The following is a 21,175-nucleotide window of genomic DNA, read 5'->3' on the forward strand; positions in this document are numbered from 1 at the left end:
CTTTGAACGATCATAACTCCTTGCTCCGACGTCGAAATCGAGTACCATTTGCGGCATTTGAAACTAGATACTTCCAGTTTTTTAACGGTATAAAATACATCTCCTGATTTAAACTGAGTGAGCCGTACCAGTTCTTCAAAGTTACTTATTCTGTTTTATTGCTATGCTGGAGAGTCAGTGATGTGCTGGAACTTGTTGCTTGAATTTGAGCTAGCTATGAACTGAATTTCAAAACAATTTCTCTGATGAAATGTAGCCCTGGGAATGTAGTTTCCAACGCCACCAACCATGCCCAATTCCAAGTTGAATTGACTGAGTTATGACCAAATTACAGAACTGCACCAGTGATAGAAAACCCTAATTTTGGCTAGCCGAATGGCTTAGCTCGAATGGGGACTTGTTATTTTGAAACTTTTGGTATCAATCACCTACCAAATATATTTTGAATGTTTCTTACACCTTTTCTTCATAAATGAACCATGTTTGAGATGATTTCATTGGTCAAAGGTTTGAAAAAAGGAAAACTGAAACATAAGGCAGAATTGCCTTGAAAATTCCTGGAACTTTAGTGGTCTTGTTAACTGACTTCCCGTATGAATTTTTGCATAAAATTTGATAGAGGAGTATCCCTTATATGGTAATGTAATCATACCAAATTTGGTGCTATTCCAAGTCCATTTCAATGCCCAACTGAAGTCCCAAAGTTTATGTTTCAAATCTGAAAAATTGCACAATGGTCTACATTTTGAACCAACTTTGAACTGCTATATCTTGGCGCTCAAAACTCCGATTCTTATTTCGTTTATTGTGTTTTAAACTTTGATTGTAACTCTAATTGAGTTTCAAATTTTAGAGGCTAGTTCACATTCTGTGAATTTTGCCGAATTTCCAAAATTTACCAAAAACCAACCCCGAATCTATCTTGGAAGTACAAATCAGTAATTTAAGCCGAAATTTGAGTATCTTCCATTTAGAATTATGGAAAAATATCTTCTAGAAACTTTTAGTACTTTGGAATTAGTTTCCAACGGTACTAAGTTTTCCAATTTTGGACCTATGGAGAATGAGATATGATTTTTCAAAGAATGCACCTCAAATCTGAAATTTCTGAACTTAAAGGAAATTGAGTTTTTAGAACTCTCCATTTCTCTTCGATATTACTTGACCATTTTACACTTGATTTCAAAAATGAAAATCAGTTTTTCCTTGTATTATTAAACCCCACTTTTGAGTCTCAATTTACGAATAATTAAGGCTCATTTTCATGATATTGTCTTAGATTGTACAAGAATACAATTTTCCTTAATAATTGGGGGGTCTTAAGCGATAGTGTGTGATAGATAATTATTGTTTACTTAGACATTCAAGAGGACCTCACAACGGATGCTTAAATACTTGAATTGAGTACCACTCTCTCATTTTGACTAGGTGAGTGTCAAGTGTGTGAAAACGTGTTACGTGTTTAATTGTTATTAAAAATTGAATATTTTGAAAATGCTGAGTCGAGTGTGTACTTTACCGCACTCGTTCTCATTAAAGTGAAGTATACTTGAATTACTTGATATGAAATACTTGAAGTGAATATTTACATGAAGTATACTTGAATTACTTGAAATGACTTGTTAAGTAAATTAAGTGAAGTGTTTCAATGATTATTTATGCTATGGCTGCATAAGTCGATTGGAGTGAATCTACTCGACTCTTAGTGATACTAGTGGGGGACGCCCAAATCTCATCGGCCGACTTTGTAACTCGAGCCGGCATGGGTACGGTCGAGAAGCTTGGTGAGCCATGAGAAACGTGTATAAGCTTGATCTAATGGGGAGATCTTGCTTGCCATACTCGAGTAGTATCGCTTTAAATAAAAGACAGGTGAACCCGGTACAGGGGTATGTAATGGTGATCGGAGAACGAGTAAGTGAAGGTCTACGGATTATTACCTACCCGATTGACGGAGTGTCAACTAGTGAAGGTTCTTGATCGTGCAAGTGGAAAATAACTCCTGAGAGCTCTTATATCCTTGAATTGTTTCTGTTTACTTTTCTCGCCCGAATTGTTATTTAATTGAATATTACTGTTTATTTGTTAAATGGGATTGTTACTTGGACAATATGTTTGCATGTGTTTTTCTTGGCCTCACTGAGTATTGGCTCATTCCATTAGTTTGTTTTCTTAACAGGTGGATTGGAAGATTATGAAAAGCCAACTAGGTTATGTTTTTTATTGGAATCTTGGTTGTAATTATTTAGTCGACTTTTTAATGGTTGTATTTTGGGACTTGATGTATCTTTTGAGAACCTGATGTAAGATTTGGATATTGGGTTAAGGAAGCGACTTTTCTTCATTTTAGACTTGTATTATTTTGGTATGTACTGTTAAGTTTAAATTAAATTGTCTTGAGTCCTGACGAGAGTTGGGTAGGCGTCCCGCGGATACCGTTGGGTTCGCCCTTGGGAGAAGTGGAGGCGTCACAATGTGCTCATCATTAATCAAGTTTACATTTTTCTTGTCATTTCTACTAATTTTCTTCTCCCGTGCATAAACCACTTTAGCTCAATAAATAACTAGAAATAGGGGATGAAGACAAAAAGACCACCAAACAGAACCCAAAATTTAGTACATTTCTTGAAATAGGTAAGCTAATGGACATGCTAACTTATACAAGGATATCTTGCTTTAAGAAAACCAAACTCAATTCATATAGTTAGTACACTTTCGGATTTTGAGTTATGAGTTTTAGGTTGATACATGTGAATCTCATACTTGACTCACAAAATATTCAGGCTATGAACCTAATTTGGATTTAGCTCAAACTCACTTATTGCTCCTTAATTTACTTAATATAATTACTATAACTATTAAATTCTAAAACTAATTTAACATTCACAGGATCATAGCAATAATTTATCAGTTCATTAAAAAGTATATAAATAAAAAATTTTCCAACAATAATATATCCAATTAGTTCAAAATATATGAAAAATAGTAATAAATCATGATCAACAGTTAATACATCTTCAAAGATCTTACATTTGCTCATACTAAGATTTATCCTTCTAAATCTTTTGACATAATTTTGTATATTTAATATTTCTTATATAATTAAGATGGTTTGACACATAACTCATAAATATGAAGTATTAGCATTATATATTTAGATAATTATATGATCTTATACTAGCAATATCATAATAAGTAGAGAAAGATAGCTTTTTTTTTTATAAATTTTCAATTTTATTCATAGGAAAAACCAAATACAAGAAAGAGAAGCGCAATTTTCTAATTACAAGGCAAATTTTGTCCTCTCATGGCCCTCTTCGCTCTCCTAATAGCTGGTATTCCCCATTTGTCAAGTCAAATTTCCCCCTTTGTCAAGTCGAATTTCCCCCTTTGCCAACATAGGAGTAGCATGAAGGCTGTCATAGATTCAAAGCGAGTCCTGGATATGTGCGACCCCCACGTTGGCCAAGACATCTGCCACTTTGTTCGTCTCTTGAACACAATGCGAGAACCTGTCCTCCTCCACCACCATTTGCCATATCTGTTCTACCTCCATCCGAACATACCAAGGGCAATGAAAACATCGTTGAAGGATGCCTACTAAGATCGTAGAATCCGACTGGACAAAGGGTGTGGCCACTCCCCTTGCCCCCGCACAACTGGAGTGCTATCAACAGAGGTAAAACCTCTGCCCATAAGTTGGATTGTTCGCCTAGGAAAGCTGAGAACACAACTACTAATTGACCATTGGAATCCCTAAACACTCCATCTCCATCACTCATTCCCGGATTGCCTTAGGGACACCTATCAGTGTTGAGCGTCAACTGGCCAGCTGCACTTGGCTTCCATCCCATAATGTTGAAACCATATCTTGGGGAGGGGGAGCTTTGGCAATTGCGTCATACAGCTCAGGAAACGCCTGCACATCCATTGTCTGCTAAAATTGAATCTTGAAGATCGCATGGCAGACATCTCGACCCTACGGCCTAACTCCATCAAAAACTGCTTTATTTCTCGCTTTCCAAATATACCAACATATCCAATTGGGCAATCTGGTGAGCAAAAACCGCCGCTGTGCTGATGTAGTTGCAAGCTACCACCAACTCAGAAGACACGCTCTTAAATTTTGGGGCTGAGAAACTATACCACAAGTGCCATTGAAGAGACTCCAGACCTCCAACGCTAGTCTTCCAGTGAAAAAGGCATGTTCAATAGTCTCCGCCTCAGCCGCTTCACAACAAAAACAATTGGATGGCAACTGAAACCCCATCTTACATAACACCTCGTCCAGAGGCAACCTTCCCCTCAACAAACGCAGCATTAGAAAAGAGACTTTAAATGGGAGATTCGGTTTCCATATTTGAGAGAAAACAAAAGACCTATTCTTAGCTTGTCTGACCTCTTGATATGCTGAGGACAGGGTGAACTTCCCATTGTTGTCGGCATCCAAACTGCCTCTACCTCCCATTCCCTGCTCAGGGCCAGTAGCTTCAAGATGGAGGAGGTGATTTCCGGGGCCAACACCTATGCCAACCGCTGGATATCCCACTAAGATAGCCATCACCCCACTTCTCCTTTTGGCTCTGATACCAGACGAGACGAGGGGTTAGCCCCTATATAATTATATATATATGCAGATTAAAGGACTGTACCTATATCGGGTTGAACCTAATATGGCCCAAGTTCGGCTCACATTTAATTCAACCTAATATTTAGATCCAACTCAGTCGAACTCAATAAAATGTTAGGCTCATTGGGCTTTTTTCTGAGTCGAGAAGGTTGAGTTCGTGCTGACCATACCTCATTAATAGTCCTAATGGAGACTTAAGAGAAGGTCCATCTTAGATGTAATATGAATTGTGAAGATGAGAAGAAAATTTTGGAAAGTTTACCTGTCTTCTCCTTAGGTTAAGATTTTATATTAGAAAAGAACTAGTTTCTTTCCCATGCATTTGCACGAGTCATTTTGCATTCAGCAGCATAATTAAATATTGCAATACAAATTTTAAACATTTAAATACTTATTTATATAGATAAACTACTGTTTTGATTAACTATTCAAAAGTAGTTTGAAAATGACAAAAAATAATATATTATATATGAAACTTAAAATGAGCCAAATTTTGAAAAGGATAAGTAACATAAACACTAAACAAAATGAGAATTAGGTAGGAGCACTAAATGAAATTTTGCAAAATTTTAATATAAAGTCAAGGTAATTAACCAAATTAACGATGGCTAATGAGGTCTTGGTTTAGAGGTTGAGATTGAGATTCTAGGATTCAGATATTTGGCTCTTAATCTTCCTTCCCCCTCTAGGTTTTTTAAATCCCACCCAAAAAAACATTAACTATGAGCACAATGTAACACAAACTCAATCTAAAATTAATTTTGAAACTAGTATATAGTCTATTAGACCTGTGCATATGTCAGACCAATAGCAATATTTTCCTTAAGATGGGAATAATTGTCATAAGGCATTCAATAATTAAATGTCCAAATTTTAGTACAAAAAAGGTGGGAAAACAATATATTGAAAGAATTTTGTTATAAATAAAGAAGTAAAGAAGTAATGAATTATAGAAAAAAAAATTATCCAAATTTTAGTAATAGTAACTTTTAACATATAATCAAGCCAAATTATCATAATATAGAAATGATTCGAAAGAAATATATATATATATATATATACATATATAAGATTGAACCAGATTGGAAATTCTCTGGCACAACTTTCTTTGAATGTGAAGAACCATGAATGATTGAATGGTCTGTATAAAAAAGCACGATACCATGCCATTTTATAATCTTGATATGTGAATCCATCTGGAATGAATCTGACTGAGAATGATTTTTTGGAATAAAGAGAAGTCCATTCATTTGGTGAACAAACTTTCTTTATTATACACTTAGAATGGCTAATTATATTTGGATTCTTTTTGTCTGGAATGGGGAATATTTCTACAGATTGAGTATCTGTAAGAATTAGTTCGTAATAATCCAAATTTTTTGAAGGATCATCGGGTTGCCAATAACATTTTTGAGGAAAGATTCTTTGAGTAAGCTGATTGAGTGTAGAATATATTGGTATTTCTTGGAATCTTGTTAAAGTAATATGTTGGGTAAATGGTTTTGTGAAATAGGTATTTTCTGTGGATTTTTCTGGGGATTTTGGTATTTGTTGGATAGGTCTAATTTGAGAGGAAATTGGAGTACAAGCAGCTTGACTGTAGGTCAATGCTGGAAAGTCTGATAGTAATTGGAATCTATTTTGAGTTACAGGAGTAAGACTCATCTCATAATCTTGAGGAGTCTTTGGTCTAGAATTTCCTGCTTTTGAATCCATTTTCCTGCAAAATCAATAAACAACATCTTTAAGTTGGTTAGATAATTGTTTATTTTGGTCTTTGTAATGTTGAAGAAATTCGTCATTTCTTCCTGCTCTTCGTAGAACTTGAATTCTAATAGTGTTTCTCTGAATCTCTCTTTGAAGAAGGAAAGCTCTCTCTTTTGGTGTAAGGGTTGCCAAAGGGCTTCTCTGAATGTAAACTGTATCATGTTTGGAAATTTGATAGGCTGGAATGCTTTGTCTTCCATTGCTGGTTGGAATAAAATATTGATATCCTCTGGATTGGAAAACTGCTTCTTTGTTTAGAAATTTAGGAGAATCTCGTTGGGTTCTTAAATAATTTGTATATTCTCGATCAGTTCTTTGGGCCATCATTTCACGATCCATGTCCTTGTAAAAATTCTCTAGTAAGAAAATCTGGTAATGAATTATTCTCTCCTTTTATAAATTCAATCTCAAAATCGAAAACAGATAAAATAGCTTGCCATCTAGCAAATATTTGTTTTGAAACTATATTTTGAACATCTTTTTGTAAAATCTCTTTTGCAGATTTATAGTATATTCTAATTAAAAAAATTTTATTGTATAAATCATCTTGAAACTTTGATATACATAAAACTATTGATAAAATTTTCTTTTTTAATAGTTGAATAATTCTTTTGAGGGTCAGACCATGTTCCTGAATGAAATCTGACTAATTCTTCTTTTGATTCTTCTATTCTTTGTTTTAATATACCCCCATATCCTAATTCTGATGCATCTGTTTCAACTATCATGAATGCTTTAGGATGTGGTAAACATAAACATGGTAATGATTCAATTTTTTCTTTTAAATATTTTATTTTTTGAGTATGTTCCTCTGTCCAAGGTTTTGGGTTTTTCTTTAGTCTATTAAACAATATAGAACATTCTTGCCTTAATTTAGGAAAGAAATCTGCTATGTAATTTAAACATCCTAAAAACCTTTGTAATTGATTTTTATCTTTTATCTCATCTGAAAATTTAGTAGCAAATTCTAAAGCTCTATCAATGGGTTTTATTGTTCCTTGATATATATTGTGTCCTAGAAATCTTATTTTTGTTTGAAATAATTTCATTTTTGGGACTGATACTACTAATCCATTTTTCTTAACTGTTTTTAAAAATATATTTAAATGTTTAAAATATTGTTCTATTGATTCTGAAAATATTAATACATCATCTATATATACAATACTGAATGAGCTATAGGAATTAAAAATATCATTCATTATATTTTGAAATTCTGATGGTGCATTTTTTAATCCAAATGGCATAACATTCCATTCATAATGGCCAAAAGGTGTTGTGAATGCTGTTTTGTATCTATCTTCTGGAGTTATTAATATTTGCCAATATCCTGATTTTAAATCAAATTTAGAAAATATTTTTGCATTAAATAATCTATTAAGCAAATCCTTTTTATTAGGAATAGGATATCTAGTCCATTGTAAAACTTTATTTAATGGTTTATAATTTATTACTAATCTTGGAACTCCTCTTTCTTTTTCAGCTTGATTCATTACATAAAATGCAGCACAACTCCAAGGTGATTTTGAAGGTGTTATTAATCCTTTGTTTATTAATATTTTTATTTCCTTTTTACAAAATTCTAATAAATCAGAATTCATTTGTATTGGTCTAGCCTTTGTTGGAATATTCTTTTCATTAAAATCTTTTTCATATGGTAATTCTATCATATGTTGTTTTCTATCCCAAAAAGCATTAGGAATATCTGCACAAATTTCTTTTTTCAATAATTCTTCTAATTCAAAAATTCTTTTTTGTATTTTAGCTTCTTTTAATTGTTCTTCAATTTTTAAATAAGATTTTTCTTCTTTGATATAGTTTATATGTTGCTGTACTTTAGTAATAGTATTTATCATTTTATAAATAGAAGATGTTTGTAAAATTTGTAATTCTCTTTGTCTTATTGGAGTTAAGAATTTAAAAGTAATAGTTTTTCCCATTATATTTATTGAAATTCCTTCATGGTTTACTGCAAATGGGTAAATTTGAATTAAAAAAGGTGTTCCTAGTATTATATCATGATTTATATTTTTTACAATTATAAAATTATGTCTGATACAATATTCATTATTACATATTGATCCTTTTGTAAATTTATATTTTACTTGTAAATTTTCTCCATTTGCTGCCATTAATGTTTCATTTGTTCTTTTACAGTATTTAGTAGGAATTATTCCTTCTTTAATACAACTTGAATCAGCTCCACTATCTATTAGAGCTACATGTGTTTCTTTGAAATCTTCTACAGTAATAGTTACTAAAGCATACCATTTTTGAAATGTCATTTTTTCTATTGTATTTAAATATTGATCTTCATCTACTGGTTTTTCAGATATACATATTTCTTCTGTTTTGGAATTAGAAGTTGATGGTTGATTATCTATTAAGGTTATTTTTGCTTCTATCTCTAAATCTTTTGTTTTTAATTCTATAATCTCTTGTTGCAATTGTTTTATCTGTACTTTAAGATTATTGATTTCTGTTTGAAGATCTTTAGTAGTTTCCTTTTTCAGTATATTTATATTTGGATATTTATCTATTAATTTCGAAATGCTAAAAGGTTCTATTATCTTTGGCATTTTATCTTCTTGAATAATTAAACTTTTTAATCTTTCCAAATATTCTTTTTTAGCTATTGGATCATTAATCTTTTCTATTATATCTAATAAGAATTCTTTATCTTCTTTTTTAGTTATAACATTTATATATTTTGGAGTATTAGAACAATTACAATCTTTTTCACTGTCTGAACTAGTTAAATCATTATAAAAATCATCTTCTGAACTTTGATCCTTTTCATTTATTAATAAGTTTATTAATTTATTTTTAATCTCTTCTTCTTCTGCACAAATTTCAGTAATTTTTTCTTTTAAATTACATTTATTTGCTTTATGTCCTATTTTTCCACATTTGTAGCAAATAATTTTCTTTTTAATAAATTTTCTTTTCTTTTCAGGTTTATTTCCTTCAGTTCTTTTGTACCTTATTTTCTTATTATTGTATTTTTTAATTTTCTTTTTATATGCAGAGGGTGATTTAATTCTTTTAATTCCAAATGCATCACAAAATGATCCTACTTATTTTGTTTTTGAACCATATTTTATTTGTAATTTTAATTCTGAGCATAACATTAATCCTTCTTTTTTCACAAAAGCAAATAATTGTCCAAAAGTAATATTTTCAAATGAAATTACATCTGTTCCCATTTCCTTTTGTAAACTATCCATTATTCTTTGTGAAAATAAGCTTGGTAATCCTGTTATAAATCTTTCTTTCCAGAATGAAGCATTACAATCAGGTCTTCTTAATACATTTGTTAAAAACATATCCTTATACCATCTAAAATCTAATAATGTTGGACATCTTAAATTTGTTAAAAATGTTTTATTAGAATTTAATTCTTCTTTTGGATTTCCTATGAAATACATTACTATTGTTACTATTAGAAATTCTGCCGCATCTGATTGAATTTGAATATTTCCTTGATCATCTTCGATTTCTTGGGTATGATCTAATATTGATAATTTATCTTGAAGTGTTAAAGCATTATCCCACCAATTCTTTAATTGTCCAGTAAATCCTGAAACTAATAATGTTGCAATATTTCTTTCTTGAATATTTTTTATTTTGTAGGCTAATCTAGCCATTCCCATTTCTTGTAAATTATTTAATACTTCATATTCTGCTTTGCCATCTATATTCCATTCATAAATTGAGTCTCCATCATATTTAGTGGTACAAAATTTTGATCTTTCTTCATATTGAATATCTGGAGGACTAGGTCTTGGATAATAATTTTTTGTACTTACCATTTTCCAATTATTATTATTATTATTATTATTATTATAAATCCTTCTTCTTTTTATTTTATTTATTTGATTATCCTTGGATTCTTCAAATTGTTTTTCTATTGGTAAAATTATGTTTTCTTCAATTTCTGAATTTATTGATTCTTCAGATGAATTATTTATATCGTCAGATGAATTGTCTTCTATTATTTGATCTAATGTATTTATTTTAGGAGTTTGAGGTTTAGATAAATTCTGTAATGATTGTGATATTCTATTTAATATATTATCTGTAATATTCATTTTTTGATTATTAATATTTTGGATTAACTCTTGTTCTTTTTCTCTTGTCAAACTTCTAGGTTGGAAATGTGGTGCTGAAATATCATTAGGGAATTTTGATTCTGGTCTCTTTAGTGTATCTATTTTTGTATTTAATACTTCCATATGTTGAGATATTGTATGTAGAATTTGATTTGTATAATTATTTTGTTGATAAATTTTTTTAATATCTTCTAAATTTATTGCATTATTATTTGTACTTGATTCTACTTCTCTACCATTTTTAAAAGGTGAGGCTATTATGTCTCCTTGTCCTATATTTATTTTGACTTCTTGTAAAGGAGGATGTATAGATGTTATAATTTGATCATCTTTTAATTTCCATTTTTTATATAAATTAGTTTGAACATTTATTTGAGGTGTATGAAATATATTATTTATTCCTAATTTTGAAGTATAGAATGATAACCAAGTAAAGAAAGGAAAATCAAATTTTTGCTTTTCTAATTCTTTTTTCCATTCTATAATCAATTTTTCTTTATATTTGGGGTCTAATTGAAAGAACCAAATCCTTTTTTCAGTATTTTCTTCATCTTCAAAATCTTCTTGTAAGTATTTATGATTTATTTTATATGGTTTGTTTATAACATTTATTTCTCCTTTCATTTGTGAATGGGTTGGCGAATATTTTGATTGAGTCTGATTTATAACTTCTGGAATAGGAGTTTTATATTTAAAATTTGAGGTACTTTCTAAGGGAAAATTAATTTCAGTAGATTCATAATTAGAATGTCTTGCTGGTAGCCAATAATAAGTTGAATCAGGTTTTTCTCTTAATGATGAAAATCTTATTAGAGTATTACCATCAGGTTTTTCTATAATATCTTCTGCAGTTGTTTGTTCTATATTTCTTGCTATTTGTGGATTTTTAATTTCAAATTCACTAGGTATAGTTATTTCATTCCATTTTAATCTTTTCGGAGTATAAGTTGTAGGTCTATCTGCATCTACTTGTAATAAAGTTGTTTCTTCTTTAAGAGTTGGAGTCATTATAAATTTAGGATTTAAATGAGAAGATAAGGGTCTATAATATATTCTATATATTATTGCAAAATTCTTTGTATGTTTTTCAAATTCATTTCCTTGTAAGTGAATATCTAATATTACTGAGTACAAAATATGTGGGTCTGTTAAATCTATTGAAAAGTTTGGAGCACAGTTAAAATATATGGGTCCATTACATACATTTGTTTGAATAATAGAAAGTAAAGAAGTTTTATATCTTTTGAGTCTAATATCTCTTAATGCTAAATATATTGGAGCGTCTACTCCTAAATGGAATAGAGGTTTTACTGCAATTTGTATTAAACCTATATGAATGTATCGATATCCTTTACTTAAATATTTTTGAATTGTACTATGATTTAGTAATGGAATTGATTGATATTCTTCTTGAATAGATATTGTTTCTTCATGTGTTTTGACTGATAAGCTGTTTTGCTGTCGGACGCACAAAGAGCTTGCACCGGACGTCCGAAAGAATTGAAGAAAATCTCTGAAACTCACTGCCTGCTGTCGGACGCATAAAACAGGGCTATCGGACGTCCGACACTACCAACGGCTAGTTGACTGTTCAGCTACTTTCTATCCGTTGGAAACATTAATGAGGCACTTTCTTGGTCCTATATAAATAGTGGTTGGTCAGACACTTCAAACAACTTTGGCACACTGAAGATACAAAAGATCTAGAGAGATTTTAGTGAGAAAATACTCTTCAAAGAAGATTTGTAGTCTTAGTGGTGTGAGGTTCATTGTAAGCTTTTCATTTGTGAGTGAATACTTCATGAGTGTAGCTCTGTGAGGGTTGTCCTGAGGGATAGTAAAACGTTCTAGCTTGACCGAGGGAGTTCGGGGCAAGGAGGAGGTGAACCTTCTTTTGTACACAAGAGTGATTGTAATTCATCAATTTGAAGTAGCTTGTTTGAAGCTCAAGAGGAGCTGGGTAGTTAATTGGTTTGCAATTCTTTCCTTTTACTTATTGTTACATTTATGATCTTTGCATTGTTTATCTCTTTCACTTGGTTGTTTCCGATCCTTACAAATGTGAACCACTATTAAAAAAAATTTTGGAAAAACTTTCACAATTCCGTATAAGCCACTATGAGGAATAAAGATTTTTTTTGGAAAAATTTTACAACCTCTTGTAAAAGAACGTGATTAAAAAACATGAACCAATATTAGGAATAAAGAACGTGATTGAAGATGATTGACTAAAAAATAAAGAAGGTACAATTAATACAAATTTATATAAAGTAGGACATTAATAGATTTAATGAAATTGATTAATATAAATAAGAAAGTAAAAAAGGAAGGGGAATTAATAATTATAAAAATTAAACAGAATGAAAAATTTAAAAAACACAAACATTAATGATGTCCACGTAGAGAAAAGATAGATAGTCCAATTCACAGAAAGTTAAAATAGCCAACTCAACAACCCATCAAAACTAGAACTAAACATTGTTATATATATATATATATATATATATATATATATATATATATATATATGATTCAAGATATTTAGACAATTTAATTGACTACAATCTTGATTAACCAATTTTAAGATAACCTTTGGTACTCACATAATAGGGAGATTTCTTAGGAGAAATGATTAAGATGAATTAAAGATATATAAAACATTTAACGAACCTTCAAACTAGGCCAGATCAAATAAATTCTGGCAACTCCTAAAATGTATAAACATTGCACTATTTTCTTGACCATAGGAAAGAAGAAAAGCAAATTGAAGACCAATAAACTTATTCAGTTACATATCAAACATAAAATGTCTATTGCAAGGTGGATCCTTGCTAATGTTTGTATGTTTCATTTTAACTTTTGAAGCGGGTTATTTTTTTCTCAAGGATGTGATTTTCATATGGAATGGACATTAACCAGATTAATGTTACTATTTTGGAGAGCCATATAGTATATGCTTTAAGTATAGAAAAGCCATTTCACTTTTATGTGACGCAACACAGTTAGTCAAAACAACGAAGATCTTCAAGTTTCTATCATGGATATTGTCACCAATGTTGTTAAACCGAACTAGCTAGCCCGACTATGAACCGGCCTTGTTCTCGGTTAGTATCACAAAATCGTTTTGATAAAAAAAAAAAAAAAAACTAGTTAAAACTGTCAAAAACTGGTCAAATCGATGAGTCGGTTCGATTGTTTTACCCAATTCTCAAACTTTTCTTTCTTGTTTTTCCCAAACATAATTTGAGTTATCTAAATTGTAAAACTTTCATTTATTAATAAGAATAAAAAAAATGCCACCCACTAAGTGTAAATACCAAAGTCACTCACATTCCTAAACGATCTCTAAACCAAGAATTTTCATCCCTATCATTTTTATCAATTTATCATCAGTGATTCCAACTTGCATTAGAAAGCCATATTCCCAACAAAAAGATCTCGAATTGGATATGATTTGTTCGAATTTTGTTTTTTAAGTAGTTTTGGAAAATGGACGTATTTTAGACATGAATTCACATTTTTATATATAATGTTTAGGTGTATATTTGATTGTAAACCTAATATTTTTGAACTTTTTTTATAGTTGGCCGAAATATAATTAAGAACTTAATTTCAATATTTCTGAAACTTGTAAAAATATAAGATAATTATGACATCATACTGATGTCAACCAATGTTTAGAATAATCTGACCGATCCGATCAGTTGACCCCTAATTTAGTAGTTTAGCCGAATCGCTATTTGGTTCGAGTTTAACAACATTGGTTGTGACAAGGTTGGCTTATGCCCTGCTGGTCATTAATAGTAGTTTATTTTTAGTTTTTGGTATTCTGCATAACTTTCACTTCTAGATAATAGTCAGTGGTAAACCTGAAATTTACATCCATTTAGTTACATTATCCCTTGTATATGTTAAAGAAAAATGCATTTTCTCTGCAAAGTGACTGGGGGTACCAAAGCTAAAATCATGCAAATCTTACAAATATTGCTATTAGGCCTTTTTAAGTTTCACAAAGTTTCCTTAATTGCCTTTTTCTTTCTCTTTTCCCATATAGCAATAAGTTTAGAATCTAAATCTCAAAAAATATATGAGATCTTCCATACTATAAGTTCAGTAATCGGTAGTGCAAGACTTTAAGTATGAATGATTCTAGTGTTATGACTAAATTCATGTAAGTTGAGTTGAGAAGAACTCTGGAAGTCTCAGGTTGGTGCCCTAATATAAACGTGTTCAAGATCCTTGAACTCTAATTAAAACAATGTTTGTCTAACAGGTGCTCATAGAACACTTATTAAGATGTATTGCAGGTGTTAAATTTTTAAAAAGATAAAATTAATTAGAAAAAATGTATAAATGTAATGGGATTGATATTATGAAAAGTGTATAAATACAAGAAAAAGTAGTAATTGTCCTTGTGTGTATATATATTGTAGGTTGGATGGAATATAAATATATTAATGAATAGGGCACCTGTTAGAAAAACCCTTAAAAATAAATGTGTTTAAGATATTTGAACTCGAATTAAACGTATTATATTTAGAGCAAGACTTCGTAACTTGGCTTTAGCATTTTGTAGTGGTGGATTAAGATTTCATAAGTTCTCTAACTTTCTATGATCTTGTTCTTAGTTTTCTATAATCATCTGATGGTTGTGAATCATTAGGAACTTAGAGGAGTCAACTATACTGTCCATTGTTAAAGGATTTTTTTTAGAGTATCATTGTGAAAAGCGTTTACTTTTGGAGTTGAGTTGGAAGGAATAAGGAACTCAACATAATTTACTGGCAAGGACTTTTGGTTAATAACATGTCTTGCACAATGAAATGTAATCACCTAAGATTAAGTTCATAGCTATATTATGCTGGTTTTTGTCTTCCAATCAATCCTATTTAACACATAATCAAAGAGTTATATGTCTAATTTTCTCTGTATGTCTCCCCCTCCAAAAATTTGCTTTCAATCCCATTTGTTGCACCTAAATATTAGGGAAGATCTCGTATAACATGCTTAATTTAACAACAATTTAAAATTTAGAAACTATAATTTATTAACTGTAACCTTAAACTTTAAAATTCTATATTAAACTATTCATACATGATCCCTAAAAAAAAAAAAAAGGATTAAAATTCTTACAATGAGTTATAACCCTATCTTGCCTCTTGCATGTCTTACTACCTCCTTAACATCCTTTACAAAATTATCACTACATCACAAAATAAAATTTTGTTTTATATAATGGTAGTGGCTTGAATTTTGAATATACAAAAAAGATATTATATCATTCCCAAACTCTAAGGACAAAAGTTAAACTGAAATTTGAAAATAGAGGAAAAAAAAAGAACAAAACCCGTGGAGTAAGAAACTAATCCTCCTCTAAAATTTGCCATTTTATGACAATTGATAAGTATTAAATTTGCATACTTTTAGTATGTTTTATTGCTTAATTTTTGGTGTATTTTAGTTATTTTAAAAGTTAAATGACTAGATTTCTAGTCAATTTTGTATTTTTGTAGTTAAAGTGAGAAAATTACATTTCCCAATTTAAGTGGTTAAAAGTTCATGTTCTTGTAGGTTTTAATGATTTAATCATCAGTTAGGGTGAAATGAGAAAATATTTGAATGATTTTTTATGATTTAAAGTTGATTTCAAATGACATGAAGAGCAAAATATTCAAAGGATGAAGTGAAATCAAGTTCAAAGAAGTAAAGATTGGTTGCATTGACATATTTTAGTTTTTTAGTTATAACTTGAGTTACAATATTGAATTGAAATGATTCTTGAATCAATCTAAAGATAAGATCTAGGGTTACATTTCATAACATACGGGACATTGAATCTACATCGCAAGCTAAGATCCATGGTAACATTTCATACAAGACATTTGAATCTAATTCACACTTTTTGAGGGTAAAAGAGATGAAATATAGTTATGAATTTTTGTTGCTATAATCTAGAATAGGGTTCTGACCAATCAAGAGTGTTTTAGTCATTTCTTAGTCTCTGGAGTTTCAAATGATATGATTCTTGATAAAATAGAAAACTAACTCAATGGTTACAATTTTTATATTATATGCAATGGCTAGTTCGACCTTCGTCATCGAGAAATTCGCAAATCAAATTAGTACAAAAATAGAGCATTTTCAAGGATTCATTAGAAAGTGCCAAACCTGTAGGGGAAGTGAACATTGTAAACACATTGTGTAATCATTTTAAAGGCAATGCAAGAGCTTTCCTTAGCCTTCAACCTTTTTCTTCTTTATTTACTTCTTTGGCTTTTACATAACTGCGCATTTGAGAGTTAGGTTGAACTAGCAATCGTTCATAGTTTAAATCTTGAAATTTGCTATTGCTTAACGGGCATTGTACTAATAGGAATTTTAGCCAACCCAGGACACCTAGACTACCGATCAAATGAGATAGTATTTCATAAATCATGTGAAAAGACATATTTAGATCCAACTTAACTATGAAGGGACAAATATGCCCATAAAACCCTTTTAAAAAAGAAATTTCACTTCCAAAAATGCCCTTTATGGAGTGGCAGGACAAAAATAAAGTAAGAAAAAAACAAAAAAAATCAAATGACATAGCCATTTTTCTTCTTCGTCATTATCGACCCAAACTCGCTCCACTCTACCTCATAGAGACCCTAGAAAGAAATCTCCTCAATCAAGTGTTTGACGATGGATCAACTAACAAAGTCAAAGAAATCAACCTTGAATGGAGGTGAAACAGAAGATCGAAACTCAATCAACTTGAAGCTAAAATTTGAAAGTGAAGGATAAAACAAAAAGATTAGATTCTAAACACTAAAGAGTTAATATTTTAAGAGAACTAATGAACATTAAATGAATCTTTGGCTCACAAATAGACATCATTTGTAGCATTTGTAGTTTGTGATTGTTGTTAGTTCATTATGGTCCCATATGTTTCATTTCTGGTTATACTACCATGTTCCTAACACCTTTGTCATTGGAATGCTTGTTGAGTTGATTGGAGTTAGTTAGGCTTTGGTAGAAAAGGAATGTTGTGGAAATTGAAGACATGTTTAGTTTGGATTCTATTTGAAAAAGAAATACTACAATAGTAGTATCAACTTGGAATTATATTAAAACAAAAGAATTTGAGATTGAAAAAAATAGTACTACAAGAGATGATTAATTCTTTTCCATTTTTGGTAATTGAACCACAACTTTTGACACTTACTATGTGATTGAACTTTTCCTAACTAATATCTTAGTTTTCTATCAAAAATGGCATTGCCTTGGTGAAGTAGTTTTTTTCTATTCATATGTGATTGGAATTCTTAATTAGGGGACTTTTTTTTTAATGATTTTAATACTTTTATTGTTGATTATGCATGTGCATAATATAGTCTATTTGTTGTCTTTCCAGCTATACAGTCATGTATACTTGATAGGATAGGAGTTGCGTCTATTCGTGTGCTAAAGGAGTAGTACTGCATCTCTTGTATTCTCTTCACATATTTGTTTCTTGCTAGGAGATTTTTTTGAGAAAAAATCTTTATTAAATCTTATATGAATATGTAAAATAAACTATTAAATTATTATTAATTATTTTTTAAAAAATTAAATAATAAGCGGGGCAGAACGCATACCCGTTAATCTGATCCTAAAAAGTCATGTATACTTTGGAGATTCATTATAATAGTACATTTGTCCATGCTCCTATGCTCATTTATGTTGGGAGTAAAGTGGCACAATCTGATGAAATAGACCCTGATTTGATGTCTTATTTTGAACTTTTGGATTGCACAAGGAAAATTGATGTGAATTTAGAATGCCAGCATACCACAAGATTGCTTGTTTTGACTTACAACATGGGCTTAGACTAGTCAATAGTAATAGACTTATCTTAGAAATGTTTCAATTAAACAGGGATCAAACCACCATAGAACTTTATGTTGGTTTTAGGATAGATAACATTGACATTTTTCAAGGCCTAGTGATTCATAATGATCCCAATTTTGGGAAAAAATGGTCCTGGTAATCGAAATGAACATAATAACATTGGCAACAATATTTTTTTAGAAAACCTACATGTTGAAAATGGACTAAATGCTATGGAAAATGATAATGGAGCTCAAAATGATGATCAACCTATCCAGCATGAGGGCATTGTCAATGACACATCTGATGAACATGTCATGCTTGAGAGAAAAAATTTATCATTTACGTGGATTTTGTGGTATTAGATATGGAAGAAGATATGTCTATGCTTGGTCAATCATTTTTAACAACTGCAAGTACTATTATCGATGTTAAAATTGGCAAACTTAAGTTTCAAGTAGATGAAGAAGAGGCAGAATTTAATTTGAATGAAATGAAAAATACCCTTCTTTTACTGATAATGCTTATTCTATTGGCACTATTGATAAGCTAACCCAAGATTTGAATCGAGTCAATTTCAACTTCCATTCTGTTGGACTTTGTTTGATGAATTTAGGGATGCAAGAGAGAGATTGTGAAAAAATTGAAGAATTAGCCAAGTATTTGGATTTTCAAGTACCCTATAATTGGGGTAACGTTTATGAAAATTTTGGTCAAGGAAAAGGGCTCCTATTACCTTCAGAGATTGAATCCTCCAAAATTAGAGTTCAAACCACTTCCAAATCATCTAAAGTACAAATTTCTTGGAGAAAATAGCACTTTATCAGTCATTGTTAGTGCTTACTTGGATGGGAACAATGTGCGAAGTTGCTAAGGATTCTACGAAAGTACAAGAAGGCAATTGAATAGACAATCTCACACATCAAGGGTATAAGTCCTTCTATATATATGCATTGCATTCTATTAGAAGACAATTGCAAACTGGAGGTGAATGCAAAGAAAACTCAATCTAAATATGAAAGAGGTGGTAAGAAATAAAATTCTTAAATAGTTCGATGCAGGTATAATCTTTCCTACCTTTGATAGTATTTGGATTAGTCCAATTCATGTTATCTCTAAAAAAGGTGGAATCACTATAAATATGGGCAAAATGATGAAATGATTCCATCTCGACTATGGTCGGGTGAAGAGTGTGTATTGATTATAAAAAATTAAATGTAATTGCTAAAAAAAAAATACTTTCCCTTACCCTTTCTTGATCAACTTTTGGAGTAAACAGCCGGTTATGAAATTTACTATTTTCTGGATGGCTTTTCAGGTTATAACCAAATAGCTATAGTTCCGAAAGATCAAGAGAAAGCCACATTTACTTGCCCTTATGGCACCTTTACCTTTAGGAGGTTGCCATTTAGTCTATGCAATGCCCCCGTTACATTTCAACGTTGCATGATAACCATTTTTTCTGATTATATTAAGAAAATTATGAAAATATTTATGGATGATTTTTTGGTATTTGGTTCATCATTTAACCAATATCTTCATAATTTAGATTTGATTTTGCAGAGATGTGAGAAGACAAATCTTATGCTAAATTAAGAAAAATGCTATTCTATGGTACGGGAAGGAATCGTCTTAGAGTACACAATTTTTTTAAGGGAATTGAGGTGGACAAAGTAAAAATAGAAGTTATTGAGAGAATGCCACGTCTAAATAATGTCAATGGGATAAGAAACTTTCTTGGACACGTTGATTTTTATAGAGGTTTTATTAAAAATTTTTCTAAAACAGCAAAGTTGTGAGGACCCGAAATTCTCTTTTACTGGCTTATCTATTTATTTATTTATTCATTTGCCCCAATTAAATTAATTGCATCTGCATTATATATTGTCTTATTTTTTTTTATTAAAAACACGTTTGCTCTTAAACTTGATTTTTCTGTCGCCCAATTAGTGAAAATTTTGAGAAAGCACGCTTTTGAGGCAACATTTAGTTTGAGAGTGCAGTGGTCTTGGAGAGTTAAGGATGATCAATTGTAAACTAAGAAAAGTTAATTGAGGGTTAGAGGTGAGTGATTTGAGTTAAACTCAATTAGGAGTATTAATGGACCACTATTCAAATGTTGACTTTTGCACCATAAAAGTTGGCTTTATGTCACATTTTTCTTTCACCATTTCACTTCACAAAAATCACTCAACAACCACTCTCTCTTCCTTTCCCTTGGCCTATTCTCTCCCCCTCCCTTGGCCAAAAAAACTTCATCTTCTTCCTCTCAATCTTGCTCACTAATCTTACTCCCAACCTTGCTCACATCTTGGATCATCTTCAAGCTTGGTAGAAGACTTGGTGGAGGGAAGATTCTTAGAGGTTTAGTGCTTCATTTCTTGAGGTCTTGCTTGCTATCTTTAGAAGAAGGTAACCTCTCCAAACTCCAATCTTTCTTTTATCCATTAGCTAAATTTTAGTTAGATACACTTGGGGTTGTTGAAGGGTTCTATGAACCTTGACATTAGGTAGCATGTCTTGAGGATTTTCTTGCTTTCTTGACTTGCTCTTAGGAAGATGCCTTGAGGGATGATATGTTTGATTTGGTTGGATGATCATGTGATATAGCATGGATTTTTGGCTTGCTTGATGGCTTGATTTTACCTCTTTACTAGCTTGCACGGTTATGGCTTTGTTGGTTAATATTGACTTGCTTTGTTGGTTGTTGTGATGGCATGAAAAGTGAGTTATAATGCTTGAATCTTGGTGGAAAAATTTTAGTTTTGGCACCTTCCTTGTTGATCGAAAAATGCAAGAGAAATTTCAGTTTTTC

The sequence above is a fragment of the Coffea arabica genome, chromosome 3e (assembly GCF_036785885.1).
Source record: "Coffea arabica cultivar ET-39 chromosome 3e, Coffea Arabica ET-39 HiFi, whole genome shotgun sequence".
In the NCBI taxonomy this organism is placed as follows: domain Eukaryota; kingdom Viridiplantae; phylum Streptophyta; class Magnoliopsida; order Gentianales; family Rubiaceae; genus Coffea; species Coffea arabica.